The 20,071-nt window shown below is 37.5% G+C and overlaps 1 protein-coding gene and 1 long non-coding RNA gene across 4 annotated transcripts in view; both read right to left on the bottom strand.

Moving 5' to 3' along the window:
- The window catches only part of PTPRG (protein tyrosine phosphatase receptor type G), a 708,699-nt gene that overhangs the window by 383,734 nt on the left and 304,894 nt on the right, over window positions 1-20,071 (bottom strand). The window lies entirely within an intron of this gene.
- On the bottom strand, window positions 4,786-6,468 carry LOC118501821. The gene is made up of 2 exons (XR_004904483.1): window positions 6,119-6,468; window positions 4,786-5,899 (listed from the first exon to the last, which is right to left on the bottom strand). It is a non-coding gene; the product is annotated as an uncharacterized LOC118501821 (long non-coding RNA).

The raw sequence follows: 20,071 nt of genomic DNA, 5'->3' as shown, positions 1-20,071 counted from the left end.
GTGACATGGGTTGCCCCCACCTGGCAATTACCTAAGGCTCCGCCCCATGCAACTTAACAGGTACATTAAGACTGTGAATCAAAGCAGCTCTGCCTAATACACAGAAACAAACAGCCAGAAAGATAGGGTCTGCCAAATTGAGGAGACAAAGAAATATGGTCCAAATGAAGAACAGAAAAAACTTCAGAAAAGGAACTAAACAAATTGAGATAACCAATTTATTAGATGCAGAATTCAAAACACTGGTTTATCAGGATGCTCAAATAACTCACTGGGTACTTCAACAACAAAAAAAAGACCCAAGCAAAAATGAAGGTTGAATTAAGTGAAATAAAAGAGATATCTACATGGAACCAACAGTAGAAAGGATGAAGCCAAGAACCAAACCAATGATTTGGAACACCAGGAAGGCTAAAGAATTCAATCAGAACAGCAGGAAGAAACAAGAATTCAAAAAAACAAGGATAAGCTTAGGAACCTCTGGGACATCTTTAAACATACCAACATCTGAATCATATGGGTGCCAGAAGGAAGAGGAAGAGTAAAATGTTGAAAACGTATTTGAAAATATAATGAAAGAAAACTTCCCTAATTTGGTGAAGGAAATAGACATACAAGTCCAGGAAGCACAGAGTCCCAAAGAAGATATTCCCAAAGAGGACCACACCAAGACACACCAGAATTAAAATGCCAAAGGTTAAAGATAAAGAGAGAATCCTAGAAGCACCAAGAGAAAAGCACAGAGTTACCAACAAAGGATTTCCCATAAGACTATGAAGTGATTTCTCAAAAGAAACTTTGCAGGCCAGAAGGGATTGGCAAGAAGTATTCAGTGATAAAAATGAAGGACCTAAAACTTAAATTACTCTCTTTAGCAAAGCTATCATTTAGAATGGAAAGGCAGATAAAGTGCTTCCCAGACAAGGTAAAACTAAAGAAGTTCATCATCACCAAGCTATTATTATATGAAATGCTAAAGGAAATTCTATAGGAAAAAAAGATAAAAATGATAAACATTAAAATGGCAATAAATTCACAACTATCAATAATTGAATCCAAATGACATACTAAGCAAATAAGCAGAACAAGAACAATATCATAGATATGGAGATCATTTGCAGGGTTATCAGTTGGGAGAGGGAAGGGGAAGAATGGGAGAGAGGGTGCAGGGATTAAGAAGTGCAAATTAACCATAATAAAATAGGCAGGGAGATGCTATGAACGGCATAGTTAATGGAGTAGTCAAAGAACTTATATGCATAACCCATGGACATGAACCAACGGCAGCAGGGTTGGAGGGGCTGGTAGATTGCTGGAAAGAATGGGGGTACCAGGTGGAATGAGGCAAAGGGGAAAAAACTGGGACAACTGTAATAGCATAATCAATAAAATATATTTTTATAAAAGGTATAAAATTAAGCAATCATAAGTATGAGGTAATGTTACTTTAAAATGTCATTTTTACTAAAGAGATTCCTTTTACCTTTTTAATGGTGCAAATATGTAGTAAAAATATTGATGTTACAATAATGAAGAAGAGTCATTCTACAAAACCAGGATCCTGAATTTATCTCAAATAGGGTGGTTCAGAGCCCAGGAACAGGTGGTCACCCTAGGTAAGCAGCTGGCAAATTGGCTTATCTCTGAGGCAGTGTGAAAAGTCTCTAATCTCCCAGGCTGCAGACTCTGGGGCGCTATTAACACATATTGCAATCTCACTGGACAGTGCAAAAGGGGATTGCTTCCCTGTAGGTTGAAGGATCTCCAATTGAAATTGCATAAAAATCGTGTGCACATCATGCAGCTTTACCTTCTGATTTACAGCTTTGAAGGGTTCTACAACACGATCTTAAAGGGTTTTTTTTTTCCACTTATTTCCAATTCTACCCGAACTTGGTGTATATTACCCCAGACAAGCAATGAATCCACTGTGCTGTCATCAGCAGTCCACAGAAACATCATTAAGAGTAGAAAGCCGATCAATAATCATGTGCAAAGAACTCAAAAATGGAAGCAGCTCTCTACTTACCAATCCAACCTTCAAGCTCATTATACTATAAAAACACATTGCAAAAAATCCGAGCATCACTTTGTATGGTTTTATCTGTACCAAAAACTGCCAACATTCACTGACACAATAACAAAATATAATTAAAGAGAAAATACCACAAAATGTAAATAATACATATAAATTTACTGATTTCTGGCTTAAAAAATATTTAAATGTAGACTACTACAAACCCTGAGATTCATTCATTCACCTGTTTTGCTTTCCACTTCTACAAGGCACCACTGCCTTTATCAGCAGGAAAGACCACTCAGCTAAGGTGAAGCACAACCCATGAGCCAAGCCCCCAACTAAGAATCTTCTATGCTCATTTCCATTGACCTGAAAATGGAGACTAAGGTTACACTAGGTCCAGAACTTGTATCTGGTCAGACCAGCTCTAGAACAATTATTCTATACTACCACCCTCATATTTTAAAATGCAGAGCATGAATATAGTAACAGTTGCCTAAAATAACATGTTCTGAATGCCACTGGACTTTCCCTTTTAACCTGTCTGATAGCTGCTACCACCTCAGTGATCCTGCCATGAATTTTTGCTTTGGAAATTAGTTTATAAGCTGTAAATCCTAAACTTAGCTTATGTACCAGTGCACGAATGGGCCTCCATTGTCTTAGCATTGGAAGAAGGAAGGTTTGGGGGCTGCAGGGCAGCATACTTGAAGGGGAATGATGAGAGAACACACCTTGCATCAGGGACCAGATTAACAGCGTCTTTGCCAACTCTGCAGGTGTGCATCAATTTAGAGACTTCTAACAGATCACAGATGTGTCTGTGACAGAAGAAGCAGGCCTTTAATTGAGAGACTGGGGGAGAAAGGATGAACATCACAGCAGCCATGGTAGAAGGCATTTATTTTCTAATTAAATTCTCAGATTGGTGGGAGTAGCCTATTTAAAATACAAAACAAACCAAATGGGAAAATGTGGATTTTAGAGGTTAGTGTCAGCATTATTTTTTTTTAACGATGATACAGCTAAAGGAAGACATTACAACCTTGTGCTATTTGCTTATTACCTCCAAATTTGGGTTCTGGCCATCATGACGCCATGTCATCCGATACTTGTAATTTGAGTTGATGCACTCAACAAGACTATTTGTGTTTAAAACTGTGTTAGAAAATTACATTTCTTTAAAAGGGTATTTGTAGAGCAATTTCTATTTGCAAAATGCTTTCCAGTTATTTTTATGAAAGGAATTCTTAATAACAACTATGTAAAGTAGGTCAGAGATTTTATCCATTATGCCTCCTTTTCCAACAGGCTGAATCAAGGAAGGTACAAACAGGTTAAGTGATTTTCCTGGGGTTGCACACAAAACTAGTTGCAGAACTTAAAATGCTACCACAGCTATTAAACCTCAAATGGTGACTTCATCCCAGTGGTCTTCATTCTTCCTTTGGCTCCATTTCAGATTTCCTGGGATCTTTGTCTCAGTGAATATATACGGAGTCCTGGGCCCTCCTCCAAACCTGCTGACTTAGGGTCCAGAACACGTGGATTTTCAGGGTCCTGAAAATCCACTCCTGAACGGTTAGTCCCCAGATGAGGCTGCAAGGAACTCTAGTGTGGGACCCACCACAACTACTGGTGGGTGTTCTGGAAGGCTCAGCCCACACTCCCACAAGTACTTGAGAACAGACAGTATTGTTATATGGAGGCTGAGACCTCACCAAAGCAGAAACTAGCAGCTTTCTCTCAAAAAGCAGTCTGTAGCAAATTATTCAAAAGCACTTTCTGTCTTCTTGTCCACTAAGATTGTTCACCCATTCCATGTGCAGCCAGCACAACATGACCTGGACTGACCACCATTTACAGACAGCATGCAAGGTCCCTAGGCTGTAGGCAGAGTGGGTGACTTGTATTATTTCATTTAATCCACCTTGAGAGAGATGTCCCCATTTTACAGATTTTAAAAATGTATAAGGTATTGAGCAAGTTGCCCAGGGATGCACTAATACTAATTTCTAGAACTTGGGTCCTAGCTAGATTTATCTAACCCCAGAATCTACAAAAACATTTTGTTTGTTGTTATTTAAATTCCTCGTTTGGTTTTTTTTTATTTTCCTTGTACTTCATCACTTCAACAGCAAGTGACCCATTAAGAAACAGCCCTCTTTGCATGTAAAGTCCTTCCCCATATGCTTTAGCCAGTGACAAAAGAGAATTCAATGCAAACTCCTAGAATGAGGTGGGGCAATGCCTGGGAAACAATGCAAGGCCACACACAGCAGCTATTTCCACTGCCAGATCAGGAAAGCTATGTTTAAATATGAACTAAGATGATTGGGATGCATGAGATAACAGTACCTGCTCAGACAGGCATGGCCTGGACTTTGAAGCATAATTTGTAGAGCTATAACAAGAGAAAAAAAGATTAAATCAGAAGAAGAGGAAGACAGAGAAACAGAAGGGGTACGAGGGCCAACATGAACAAGTGCACCTCTGCACAACATTTTAAAAGATGTAGGTGTTTCATGACTCCTGTCCTTCCCCAAACACAGTGTCATAAAAATAAAATGTAAAGTTGAAGGAATCAAAAATAAAGAAAAAGACATAGGCTATGCAAACCTCCAAACCAACAATCTAAATAAGAAAAAAATCATATGACCGTATCAATGCCACAGAAAAAGCATTTGACAAAATCCAGTATTCACTCATGACAAAAACTCTCAGGAACTTAGAAATAAAGGGGAATTGCCACAATGATTTTTAAAAAGCACCTAAAAAAGCATCTTTAAAAAAAAATCTACAACTAACATTCTATTCCACAAAGAACTAAATGTGTTCCTTCTAAGACAGGGAACAAAGAAAGGACAGCCACTCTCTTCACTCTCATTCAATACAATCCTGCAAGTTCTAGCCACAAAAAGAAAGCGTGAGAAATAATTTAAATGCAGAAAGAGAAGGAAGAAATAAAACGATCTCTGTTTGTAGATATGGTTGTCCACATAGAAAAATTCCAAGGAATCTATAAAAGGAAACCTCCTAGAACTAGTGAATTCAGTAAGATGTAAGAATAAAAGATCAGCGCACAAAAATAATTCACATTTCTATACACCAACAATGAACAAACAGAAACAAAATGATACCATTCACAAGTACTCAAAAGAAACTGAAATACTTAGGCACGCATTAAACAAATCAGGTACAGGATCTGTATGCTGAAAGGTTCAAAGATGCAGAAGGAAATCAAAGACCACAATAAATAGAGACACACTGTGTTTGTGGGTAGAATGACACAGCACAGTAAAAATGCTACTGGCCCACAAATTGATCTATACTGTTAATGAAATTTCCATAAAATTCTCAGTAAAATTTTTGTAAACATAAACAAGCTTATTGTAAAATTTATATGAAAAAGCACAGCCCGAGTGTAGCTAAAACAATCTTAACAATGAAGAATAAAGAGGGAGGCATCACTCTGCCTGACATTAAGACTTACTATATAGTCACAGTAATTGAGACAGTGTGGTATTGGTGAAGAAATAGACTCATAATTCAACGGAACAGAAAAGAGAACTCAGAAAGAAACCAGTACAAATATGCTCAACTCTTTTAAATGAAAACTTAAAATTAATGAAGGGAGGAAAGTCTTTTCAACAGATGGTGCTAAAGTAACCAGACATCCATAGGCTAAAAAAAAACAAAAAACAAAAGAACATCAACCTTACACAAAAAAATCACGAATTTAAATGTAAAACTTTAAAATTTAAAAAAAAACATAGAATGTTGTGATCTAGGACATAAGCAAAGAGTTCTCAGACTTAAAACCAACAGCACGATCTAGAGAGGAAAAGCTGATAAACTGAAGCTAATCAAAATTAAAAACTTTTCCCCCAGGCTAACAGTGTTCAGAGGGGAGAGGGGAGGGAATTTCAGGGGAAAAGGGGAAGAGTTTACAGGAACAAGTATAAAGGACACACTGACAAAAACTAGGGGCGAGTGGAAATGGGAGGGAGGTGGGGAGGGCTGGGTGGGTGGGCTGGGATGGGAGTAAAAGACAGAAAATCGTACTTGAACAATAATTAAAATAAAATTTAAAAAAACTTTTCCCCTTTGGAAACCCATATGAAAAGGATAAAAAAGACAAGTTACAGATTGGGAGAAACATTTGCAAACCAAAAATATGATGAAGGACTAATGTTTACTACACAAGGTCTGTCCAAAAAAATTCCAACCATTATCAATATAATGAGAATGTTTTGCACGACATCAATGTAACCTGCTAGCCAAGGAAAGTGGACTGGAATGTTCATGTGTGAACAATGATGACTTCACTGTACTAGTCAGTGGGGGCAGTAGACACTATTGAATGAGTGTTTGTACTGTGTGACAGTTGCATTCAAAATGACTGAGCAAAGTACAGCAACAAATCTGCATCAAATTTTGCATTAAGCTTGAACATTCCTCCCTGAAAACTACTTGGATGATTCAGAAGGCCATAGCTATAAGCAGCTGGTGATTGGCAGCTTCATCATGACAACATGCCCACTCGTGCAATATGTCTCATACAGAGATTTTTGGTGAAACCTCAAATCACCCAGGTGACTCAGCCCCCTCCTACAGCCCAGATTTGGCACCCTATGATTTCTGACTTTTCCCAAAACTAAAATCACCTTTCAAAGGGAAGAGGTTTCATACTATCAATGAGATTCAGGAAAATACAACAAGGTAGCTGATGGCGATTGGGAGAACTGTATGAGGTCCCAAGCTGCCTACTTTGAATGGGACTGAGGCTTCATTGTCCTCTGTACAATGTTTCTTCTATCCTGTATCTTCTTCAATAAATACCTCTAATTTTTCAGTTACATAGCTGGATACTTTCTGGACAAACCTCGTATATAAAGATCTCTCAAAATTCAGAAGTGAAAAAAAAAACATAGTCCAATTCAAAGAGAGAATGGACAGAAGACAAGAAAATATACTGCACTGAAGAGCATATACACATGAAAAATAAGCATCTAAAAAGACGATCAATATCGTTAGCTACCAAAATGAAAATTAAAAGTACAATGAGATTATCACTATATACCTAACAGAAGGGGTAAAATAAGAAACAGTGAACCCTCCCCCCCCAAAAAAAGCAAGCCTAGAAAGGAGGCACAGAAACTGGATCACTTATCAAAGCTGAGAGAATGTGGAATGGTACAACCACTTTGGAAAACCATTGGCTAGTTTCTTATAAAAGTACATATGCAATTACCATACAGCCCAGCAAACTGCACTCTTGGACATTTATCCCCGGGAAATGAAAAGAGGTTCACAAAAAACCTGTACATGAATGTTCACAGCAGCTTTATTTGTAACAGCCCAAATCGTAATCAGCCCAGATGCCCTTCAACAGGGAAAAGGCTAAACAGTGGCACATCCATACCCTGTAATGTGATTCAGCGGTAAAAAGAAACAAACTACTGAAAATACAACTCAAATGAATCCCCCAAATTACAGATAAAAAAGCCAGTCCCTAAAGATATATACTATATGATTTAATTTATGTAATAATTTTGAAGTGACAACATTTTCAGAAATGAAGGGCAGATTAGGAGCGTGTAGGAGTTGGGGATGAAGGAAAGAAAGGCGGGCATGGTTACTGAAGGGAACCATGAGGGATCTTTGTGGTGCTGGAGCTATCCAGTGTCTTGACTATGCTAGTGGATACATGGACTTACACAGATAATACAATTGTACAGAATTTAATACACACACAAAATATCTATAAATTAACATCAAGAACATCAAATAAGGTAAGTGGATTGTACGTATACACAATAGATACTATAACATACCATAGTCTCATTAAATGTTACCATGGGGGGAACTGGGCAAAGTACATAAGAGATTACTCTTTATTATTTTGAACAACTGCATGTGAATCTAATATCTCAATAAAATCTTTCAATTAAAAATAAAAATATGTAGGCTGCTGACCAGGACAGAAATTTCTGAACGGTAGGGACCTGAAATACAATCAAAGTCAAGCCAAAAGCAGTGTTTTAAATTGCAAACAATGCCTTTTTAAGGTGAAGGGTCTCCTCCTAAACTGAGATTTTGATAAAACACCCAATACTGAATAGCAGCTCTGAATAGAGTTCTCTCAGTGCAGCAACCACTTAAAAACTAAATTGCATCACTAAATCCCAAACTTCATTTCCATCAATTGTTTCAACATTCATTTAGAATAATGTGTTGCCTTAAATTGCTACCAAGAAGCCCAATATACCAATATTTAGAAACACAAAACTTGGATTCTTAAAATAAAATGCCTTCCTGGTGATATTTTCAAAGTCAAAAGGTGGCCTCCTCTGTCTTAAGGTATATGGATAATTAACCCTAGGCTTATAAGGTCAAAATCTTACACATTTATATGCACAGCATGAGATTTTACAAGCTGGGACCCACGAGCAAATCATTAGCTGAACTGTAAACTTAATCACTGGCATAATAGGCCGCAAATCAGAGAAAGATTATAAGGACAGGGAGAAAAGCATTTACCCCTATCATGCCATGTATAACGCATTCCTGTGTATAATGCATACCCACATTTTTGGCCCAAACTTTCAGGGGGGGGAAAATCTCTCGTTTTAATTCTTTAATTCAATTATTTATTTATATTTAGAAACAAAACTGATATTGTATTCCAGGGTATCACTTTGCATACAGATATCATTATTGCTTTCTACAGTTACACTTTTAATGCATAAACATAAATAAAAGAATTTAAAACAATTATATAGATACAGCATTAGTACTACCCATGTATAATGTGCATCCTTATTTTTCTCTCAAAAACCTGGGCAAAAAAGGGTGCATTACATGGCAAAATATGGTAAATGCTCACAAAGGTACTGCACTCTGTTGCTAAGTAGAAAGCATAGCTGGCTTTTACTAAAGCACATGAGCTTCCTCTCCTTGTCTTAGTTCCTCTCCAAGTGTGGTCCAATAACTAACCCAGGTTAGTACTTGGCAGGCTTCTTTGGCTCTTTCCCAGACTTACTAAGTTAGAGCAATGCTGAAAAAGGTCCCCTGCACACCAGACATCAAGTGACTTTATACACAGGAAGTTTCAGAACCCCTGTAAAAATAATTACTTGCTTACAATTTATTGTTTATCTTCATCATATAGAACAGTGTGCAGATACTTTGGTTGTGGCAACTGGTGAGTGGAGTATGGATGGCTGTACTCCTGGCCTCTAGTGGGAACAGGGACCAGGGATGCTGCAAAATGTCCTACAATACACAGGACAGCCCCAACAGCACAGAATGACTGGGCCCAAAATGTCAGTCGTGCTGAGGATGAAATTCCCTGACACGGATGATACATGCATTGGATTTAACAAGAGGAATACTCACATACGATTTTAAAAAACAACAACAACAACAACAAAAAAAAAACCACCTCATCAACTTGGAGCTACTAAGTGGAGGTGATTTCCAAGGCAGGGATGGTTCTCATTGCCTTGACCCTCTTCAGTCTGATTCATCCAGAGGAAGAAGATTCTACTGGTAATCAATTACCATGCTTTAAGAGCATCAGTTCTAGAGCCACGAAGTCCCAATCAGTATCCCAGGTTTTCACTTAATATCTGCGTGACATTAGTGTAGGTAATGACCTTTGGTGAGTCTCAGTTTATTATCTGTAAAGGGGAATTCATAACTGCCCTTCCCTCTAAGGAAAATGAAAATAAATGATGTGGCTATCTTGGAGGCTCTGCAGAGATCCCAGACAATAAATGTGTCATATTGTTGTTAATGAACCCTCTCACCCTTTCTCAGCCAATCTTTTTTATTTCTCAACTCACAACAAAGTGAACCGTTTCTGATTCTACATCTTTTACAGGTTAAATTTCATTACTCTGTAAACTAGTTTCCCCTGCTCTAGCACTAGATTAAGAGCTGGCCATTTCTAATTGGTCTGTAAGCTTGGTGCCAGCTGCTTTCTCTGTGGATAACCTGCCCCGCACCTTTATCAGCCACTTCATTCACCACAGCAGTGCTCTCATACAGGGATAACTGGCGCTGTGAGGAAAACCACCTGTCCTGTTACCTAAGCAGCATTCACCAGACTGACATGAATGGAGTGTTTGACAGATATATTCCTTAAAACTTGTTTGTGTGATCAAAATGTTCCTTTTGGTCCCTAACCAATCAAACTAGATGCCTCAGTGTGGGCATGCAAGCCTGGCCAACAAATATTTATTGCATACCACTGAGGGTCTGCCCGTGCTGGGCACTAGGAAGCAAACAGTGACCATATAGGCATGGCTCTTGAAGGTTCAGAAAAAAACTGTTCATAGCCAAAGACTCCAAAAATCACCGGAGTCTAATTAGATAGAGGAAAACCTTTCTGTTAAAAGAAATGTTATCCAATCTTCCCATGGATCTTTGCAGGAGTCATCAAACCACAGAGGCAGCTGAACTATAGTATGTATGGTGATTAAGAATGTAAACAGTGAATGGCTCTTCCACCTACAGTTGATATCCCCTAACCATACTGGGTCTTATTTGCTCAGAATGATAATAAGAGATAGCTCAGTACCTACCTCATGGGGTTCTTACAAAGATCAAGTTAGTTGTTATAGATGATACAGTTGAACAGTAGCTGGTACTCGAGTACTATTGTTATCATTATCCTTATTAGCAAAGGAATTTGAATTTTGCAACCTGGTGTCTCAGAGATCTTCATTCTCCAACATGTCTACCATCACATCTTTTAAGTGCTTGCTTTCCCAAAATATGCTACCTCCTTAAACCTTGATAAGTCCTTAAATTTTCCCTACTCTGAACACTCCAATTAAAACATCCTCACCCGTCTCACCAAAGGGTCCCTGGAGCATTCATCTACACCTCATCAGCAATTGCTGATAAAGACATGCCACCAATCAAGATAAAAGTCTAAATGCAGTAACACCTGTTAGTTCCTTGTGCTAGAAACTGGGAAAGGAGGCTCTGAACACATCAAATTTTATTCTTATTCTGTGTTATACCTTCTCTATAGTTATTAGCTGGCAATATTCCTTAAGACCCTCTTATTCAAAACTGAACAAAGTATCCTTATTTTATTATTCCCTTAATTAATAAATACAGGTATTGATAATTAGTACCTACCTACAGTGTGGGTTTCTACTACTTTAACTTTAGCTGGATGGACTAGAAAATGTCCCTCAAGCTGAGATACACTTTCTGATCTGTATAATGGAGATCACAATACTAACTACTTCGCAAAGCTACTGAGAACATTGAATGAAAATCTTTCTTAAAACTAGCACATCTAGGCACATTGCCAGTACTCAGTAGAACTAAGCTATTATCATTTTCATAATGACAGCTAAAAATTACTTTTTAACTCAGCTAAATTCATTTATATTTAAAAAGAATGTAAGTTCGTGTTAACAATTCAGTGAAAGCACACCACTGATCTTTGAAAAGTGCTAACTTTGAGAAGGGCTGACACTGATGCAGGTGACCTATCTTCTCGAAAGTGAGATACTGAATGTGTCCCCCAAACAGGGTAAAGGGTCACAAAATTATCAGTAATTACATGGTGTATAATGGCTTTCCAATCACACTGCCCTACACTAGAACCATCTCTGTAAGACTTTAGATGATATGCCTTTTCTATTTCAAAACCAACCTCTAGTCATCAGCACTGTTCTCAGTTACCCCATGTGCTTTGAGAAAGTAAGGTTCTACATAAAACATGTCTTGATCTGTAACTTTATTCTTTGAATCATGTATCTATTCACCAACATTAGGGAACCGCCAGGTCAACCCACCAAAAAATGGGTAAGACTGAAAGGATTCTTTTAAGTCAGCAGATCTGTATTTCCATTATAAGACAAAATTAAATGGACTGCACACAGAACCTCTGTGTAGCTCATGTCATTCAGGGGATTCAGAAAGAGGTCTCTCGGGGCGTAGATCTGAGTTGGCTGAGACCAACACAGGGTGAGATGGAGAAAGAGAAAGGTCACTGTGATATTAAATTTTTAAAATTTTAAGCAGATAAAACAGAAAACCAAAACCAACAGTCGCTATACATAAAAACATGACTTTTCAAGAACCAGTGTAATGATACTAAAGTGGTCAAGATATGTGAAAGTACATTACTAATTATCAAAAAAGGGTGATTTTTTATACTGTTTTGACAATTTAAACACTAGCCGTAAAACATTCCTCACCTTCTCTTATATTAATATAAGCAATGCCTTTTGTCAGAATCTCAGTGGCTGAATAGGACTCAGGTTGGGTTTGGACTTAAAAAGACAGTATTTATACCAAATACCCTTTCTCTAATTTGAGAGTTCAAGATGGAGACTTGACTTCAACCTTCTGTACATTTAAAACAAAAAAGGAGTGGAGCAAAGTAACATAGCTATTTGAAGGAATGACTATAATTTCATTTTTGGTAACATGGTCAGATGTATTTGATCAGAGACTACAGAACTATCAAGTTAGGACCTGAAAAGAAAAATGACAAAAACTGGCTATGAAAAGGCAAAAAAAAAAAAAAAAACAACCTCACAAATATTTCTGTCACCCATCACCTTGTGTGGGAAAATACAGGGCTTAGTTAATAACCCAAAAGACTAAGACAGATAATCACAGAAAAGGGAGACAGAGAGAATCAAAGGACAGAAAGGACAATATTCTTTCCTAAATTGTTCCCACAGTTACTTTGGCAATGCAGTTAGCCTTAAATACCAAATTGTGGATTATTTTCCATCCAATAAATACCTTAAAAATCATGACTGAGTTTCAAGTCTGACTTTCAAACTGCAAAAATGAATCATACTGTGCTACTAAAAAGACTGCAACAGCTGTCCCCATATACTCAGTAGAAAAACTTAAGTGAAAAAACTGAAAATAACTTTTTTCAAAAGTATGAGAAAATTTATTTGCAAAATCTCATGATCTGGGGACCCCTTACCACAACACTCGGCTAAACTAATTCCAGGTGTTTCACAGAGAATACTCTCTGTCCTCAGCTTCCCTGACATTGATTCCTCACGTGTCTGCAGATGTGGCTCTGTATTCCAAATCTGTTTTAAATTATATCCAAATTATGAATAGGGGGCTGCTGCAGAAGTGATGAGGGAAATAAGTTAAATATTAAAATAACAAGGAAAAAATAGAATAAAATAACAAGATAATTCATACTAAATTGTATCTGGAGTTAATTATGCAAACAGTTTAGCAGGGCATGGCTCACTTATGGGACAGAATGTGATGCCATCCCCCCAGGAATCATCCACTTACTGGAGGTTCCATTTTAAGACAATATGAATTAACTTTAAATGTAAAGTCTAGACCAGGTAACAATTCAAACATATATACCAAAAATAATCACAGCCTTTTGTATGAGTGATGAAAAATACTGATAGAAGGAACAGAGCCACATTACAGTTGTTAAGTTTTCACATCGAGGATTATTTAAATATTATATTATTGTGTTAAAATTTAACTTGCCTTATAAGTTAGACATAATAGGGATATATGAAAGTGACCCAGAGACTCCCAGCCAAGATTGAGGCATAGGTACATACACTTTGCCCCCTCACACAAACAAAGGAAGGACAACAACAAATTTAAAAACAAAAAACAACTAGAACTGTCAGAAAATCAAACTGTATGGAAGTCCAACAAACACGGAGTTAAAGAAGCAACATTCATTCAGACCAGCAGGAAGGGCGGACATGGACCGCCACAGGGGGAGGATAGAGTGGGCAAGGCAGTGTCTGAAGGACCAGGCAGTCCCATATTTGCATGCAGATAAACCAGGAGGAAAAACTGGAGAGAGAGACAGACCGAGCAACTCAGGATTCTAGCTCAGGACATAAAGCCTCAAAACCTCTGACTGAAAAAACCTGTGGGGGTTGTGGCTGTGGGCAAAACTCCCAGCCTCACAAGAGAGTTCACTGGAGAGACCTATAGGGTCCTAGAATGTACACAAAACCACTCACCTGGGAATCAGCACCAGAAGGGCCCAATTTGTATGAGGGTAGTGGGGAAAGTGACTGAAAGCCTGCAAGAGGCGAGCAAGAGGCATTGTTTCTCTTGAACTCCTCCCCCGCATACAGCACCACTACAAAGTGACGAGGGTTGTGCCACCCTGGTGAACACCCAAGGCTGAACTGCCACTTAACTATGCAACAGGCGTTCTAAGACAAAAAATATATATATGGCCCAAATGAAAGAACAGATTAAAGCTCAAATAATAGAACTAATTAAGCAATGAAGAAACAGCCAACTTATCAGATGCAAAGTTCAAAACACTGGTAATCGGGATGCCCACAGAAATGGTTGAGTATGGTCGCAAAATAGATGAAAAAGTGACAGCTCTGCAAAGTGAAATAAAGAATGAGGTACAGTGAAGCAACAGTGAAGAGAAGGAAATCATGACTTAAATCAAAGATGTGGAGCAGAATGAAAAAATAAACATTCAACCAGAACAGAATAAAGAAACAAGAATTCAGAAAATAAGGAGAGGCTTTGGAACTTCCAGGACAACTTTAAATGTTCTAATATCTGAATCATAGGGGTGCCAGAAGGAAAAGAGAAAGGCCAAGAACTTGAAAACTTATTTCAACAAATAATAAAGGAGAACTTTCTTCATCTGGCAAAGGAAATCCAGAAAGTCCAGGAAGCTCAGAGTCCCAAAGTAGTTGGACCCAAGGAAGCATACACCAAGGCACATCACAATTACGTTCCCCAAAATGAAAGATAAGGAAAGAATCTTAAAAGCAGCAAGAGAAAAGGAGACAGTTGCCTACAAAGGAGTGCCCATAAGACTATCAGCTGATTTCTCAAAAGAAGTCTTAAAGGCAAGAAGGGGCTGGAAAGAAATATTCAAAGTAATGAAAAAGCAAGGACCTACATCCAAGATTACTCTATCCAGCAAAACTATCATTTAGAATAGAAGAGCAGATAAAGTGCTTCCCAGATAAGGTCTAGTTCAAGGAATTCATCATCACCAAATCCTTAGTCCTTATTATATGAAATGTTAAAAGGACTTACCTGAGAAAAAGAAAAAGATCAAAAGTATGAAGACTAAAATGATGGCAAACTCACAATTATCAACAACTGAACCTAAAAACCAAAAACATAAACAAACTAAGTGAACAACTAGAACAGAAATAGAATCACAGAAACAGAGATCACGTGGACTGTTATCAGCAGGGAGGGGGAGGAGTGAGAATGGGGGAAGGTGCAAGGAATAAGAAGCATAAATGGTAGGTACAGAATAGACAAGGGGAGGTTAAGAATAGGCTAGGAAATGGAGAAGTCAAAGAACTTGTATGTACAACGCATGGACATGAACTGAGGATGGGGGCGGGGATGATTGTTGGGAAGGGGGATGTAGGGTGGAGGGGAGTAAAGAGGAAGGAAAAATGGGACAACTGTAATAGCACAATCAACAAAAGTTATATGTTTTTTAAATGTGGCTAATTTTTTTTTTGGGGGGGGGGGGGATGACCCAGAAATCAGCTGGATGGTATCCCACTAGCCAAATCTGGGAAAATCTATTTGAACACCGAAATGATGAGAGTAACAATTACAACCCACGGGATAAAGCAAGACAACATGAGTCACAGTGATAAACACCAATATGTAAATAAATTAAGAGAGAAAAAAGTACTTTCCATAGAATTCCAACTAATGTATAGATATAGTGTAAAAAAAATCAAAGAATTAGAAAATTACCATTTGGCAACTATCATAGTAACATCAACAATTATCAATGGGTGTTACTCCTACTGGGTAAAGCATTGCTGAAGCATATTTAAAGAGATGCAAAGTATCATCAATAACTACTTATTACCTGGGAGAATAGTAGCTTTAAAATGGCAAAATCTGATTGATTTCACCTGACACCCAAGGCTTCCTGGTATGATGCACTGAGAAAAAAAGAACCACCTATGAGTATCCTAGGCAAAAATGCATGACCAAAATCTACGCATAAGTAATCATCAGAAAAACCTGATGTCAAAGACGTCGCGGGGAAAAAAACAAAACAAAAGAAAAACACAACTAACTTTTACTCCCTTTACTTTTCAAGATTCCAATTTCACATAATGCAGATACAGACTGAGAAACTGTTGTACAGTATAGTGGACTCGGAACTCATGACTACTAAATGCAAGATATGATCCTGGATTGGAGAGGAAACCACCATAAAGGACACAATAGAAGCCAATGGTGGAATCAGAACATGGAATGTAGATTTAGATAACAGAATCATACAAATATAAAACTTCCTAAATTTTCTTGTTAGGTAAGAAAATATCCTTTTCCCTAAGATAAACAGTGAAATATTTGTAAGTAATGGGGCATAATGTTCAAAACTTTTTAAAATAAATACAGAGAAAAACGGATTATGAAATTGGTGAATGTACATCAAAGGTACACAGATAGTGTTGTACTGTCCTTTCAACTTATTTTGAAGTTTGAAATTATGTAAAAATATAAAGGTACCCATAAATATGCTTGGGAGTGTAGAAAAAGACATGAAAAATTTGCTTCGTCATGAAACACATAACTTGAGTACCTTCTATCTCTCTCTGTTTGGTTCTAATTTTCTTTAACACATCTCCTTTACTTGATATTACCTTAATCCATTTTAGTATTCTCCAGAACTCTCTGATTTAATATATAACACTGTCCCTATGAAAAATTAGATTTTGAGTAATCTTTCTCTAATATCTTTGCATTTCCAGGAATATGACCTCAGCGATATATTTATTAAATTTTGTTTAACAGTAAATAATATATGCAAAGATACTCACAGGTTCTCTTTTTTGCCCTAAATAAATATGGATGACTTAACAGTCAGTTCTTTCTATGTCCCATCCATTTTTTAAAGCCATGGAAAGCCATCATCTGTAAGTAAAGCCTAGTGCTATATCACAAAACAAGGTCAGTCCAACCAGATACTGTGGTTATTGCTCAGAGCCGCCACAAAGCATTTAGTAGCAGTTCACATCCAGAGTTCCAAAAATTTCATTAATTGGTAAATAAATTTCCAATCATTTTATACTTTCCTAGACTCAAGATATCTAAATACTCTTCAAGACTGGGGACATGTATATAAATAGTGCATTGGGAAATCTCTGTGAGAAAATCTTTAAAGTTTTGCTGGACTCTTTATTCTAGCATGTGTTTTTCACTGTGTCTAGAGGTCATATTAAAATTGGCCTAATGGCCATTGGTTAAGGATAAGAAATGACTGCCAGGGGTCTAGAAATCACAGCACAGTCTCATCCTGTAGACTGGTTTCCAGCTTTCCATTCTCTCCTCAGGGAAGGCTGAATTTGTTTTACCCAGCTACAATGAGTATTTAATGAAGACACTTAAAAATAAGATGTTGCAGTTATTTATACTTGAAAAATAGTACTTACAGACAATGTTTAAGTGGAAGACAATCAGAAAATTGGAACCAGAGAGTTTTTTCCTCTCATTAACAGAGCATGCAAGATGCTTCATTGCTTTGCTTAATAGTCCACAGACACTGAGCACTGTCTGACTTCACCCCTCATCAAAACCTCACTTAAGAAAAGAGAGGTCCAGTCCTCTTGCTGATCAATTCCCTAACAGCAGGAAAATGCCACAACATTCAGAATCTGTGAAGCAAACATGTAATCAATTGTTTACACTCAATTAAGCAAAAAAAAATAAAACCCTTCTATTTGGAAGATTATCTATAAAACACAAAGCTGAAAAGAAACAGAAAACAGAAGGGCCAGTTAGTGTAGCACAAAATGGTCTTCGGTCATGAATAACCAAAAAGTACTTCCCCAGCAATGCCTTGTGTCAAATAACCCTTCCCTTCAGCTTCCCAATTACCTGATGGAAATGATCCCCCCTTCCCTCGTCGACTTCTGAAGATCCTAACGGCTGTGGGTGGGCTCTAGCAGGCACACAGGACAAGATATTGAACATCTAACATCAGATATCAAGGTCCTCGAATACTATCCTACAAACTCCAGTTCACCCATCTTTGCAATGGTTTCCTCATAAAATCAAACCAAAAGAACACTAACAAAAATACCATCCCAATAAAAGGCATAAAAAGAGGAATTGAGTAAGCCATTAAAGAAGACATTAAGATTTGAACATTCAAAGAGGAAATGCTTACTTTTATGTGTATCCTTGAAGGGCCACGGGAGGAAATGGTTTTATACTCCATCCCCTCGAAGAGGAGGAGTAATTTCTCCACAACAATCCCTGCGCCCACTTCTCTCCTGAGGAAGGAGATGGCTTTCCTGATTTGTAACAGAAAGGAGGGACCTACCAGGTATATGGAAGTACCTGACAGGTTCTCTAACTTTAGGGAGAGCTTGTCCATGATAACTTTTTTCTATCTTCTTCTCCCTGGTATGTCCCTGTAGGGTAGTATCCTTACTGTGAATTTTTCTACATCTACCTTGCATATCCCATCACCCCATAGATAGGTCCCAGGGCTCAGACTCAAGGAACAGGTATAAAGATGTTCCACCAGGATTATTAGTGCAAATGGTACTGCTCAATTCATCATTACCACTGATGCCATGGACAGTCTGCTCTGACACATTGCCTTGATCTCAACTGCAGAGACTTATTGGGGGAATGGTAAGAACTAAACAAATGGATAGTAAGAATATACACACACATGAGTTCCTGCATAAATTAATGTGAATGTGCACATTTGGGAAAAAAACTAAAAAAAAAAAATCATTCTAATAATGGCTAGCTCTTAGCAGTGAAATAATGAGTAATCATTTTCTGCTTCTTTAGGTTTTAGTGCACTTTCCAATATTCTACAGCAGTGGTTTTCAACACGTGTATTGCTGCAAACCAGTGTGCCACAAGATTTTTTTAAATGTAACGACTATTTAGTCAAGGACACTAACCTCTTCCTCCTTAGACTGTCAAATAAAAAATGGCAACATCCAACACAATAATAGATGTCCAGTGTAAATGAATCAAAACCATACCTTTTTTTGTCAGAACAGCAAAAATATATTTTCTCATGTGCTATAGAAGTTTAGTAATTAGTTTATGTGTGCCATAAGATGAAAAAGATTGAAAATCTCTGTTCTACATTATTCTTTAAAAAAAAAAACACATGCACACACAGGTGTTTTTTAAAAATAAAGAGCAGAATGGAGATTCACAGAAAAAACTCAGAACAAATTTTATCCAGTGTCTGAGTCTAAGCAAAACTGTCAGAGTTGACTCTGTTATATGATCTATGAAATTTGCAAATTGGTTCAAAACACAGCAAAAAACCCACCTCCATACCTTATCTACTTGTATTTTCATAAAAGAACATAGTTTTCAAATTGGCAGAGTGAAATACATGACATTTTGCTCCAGCCAACAATGAAAGCAAACACCACATGTCAAGATTATTTACTGACTACAAATGCAGGACAGATCTCGAAGCAGCCCTGGGTGTAGGAGCAGGTAGTCTGATTAAAACTGAAGTGTCCCACATGCCCAAGCTTTAACTATGTTTTTCTCTGGGGTTTCGTTTGCTAGGAACATTTTACTTTTTAAAATATATTTTACTGATTATGCTATTACAGTTGTCCCATTTTTTCCCCTTTATTTCCCTCTGCCCTGTACCCTCCCTCCCACCATCATTCCCCAACCTTACTTCATGTCCATGGGTTGTACATATAAGTTCTTTGGCTACTCCATTTTCCATACTATTCTTAACCTTCTCCTGTCTATTTTGTTCCTACCATCTACGCTTCTTATTCCCTGTACCTTTTAGATCTGTCAAGAACCAAATTTGAAGATCACTCTTTTAGTGTGGAGTGTAAGTGGAATGTGGGGACTTTGAAGCACTTGTAGCCTTGGACAAACATCTGCTTTTTCAAATCAAAAAGAGATGAGGGCCTTCAAAGATACAAAGTTCATGCCATTAAAGAGAATTTCAATATTTTCAAGCAAAAAAATAAAATTATTATTCCAAATACACAGATACTCTACGTCTTCAAACAAATCAAGGTAATGCCA

The sequence above is a fragment of the Phyllostomus discolor genome, chromosome 7 (assembly GCF_004126475.2).
Source record: "Phyllostomus discolor isolate MPI-MPIP mPhyDis1 chromosome 7, mPhyDis1.pri.v3, whole genome shotgun sequence".
In the NCBI taxonomy this organism is placed as follows: domain Eukaryota; kingdom Metazoa; phylum Chordata; class Mammalia; order Chiroptera; family Phyllostomidae; genus Phyllostomus; species Phyllostomus discolor.
Note: the sequence above shows the minus strand (reverse complement) of the source record. Positions and strands in the feature narration are given on the sequence as shown.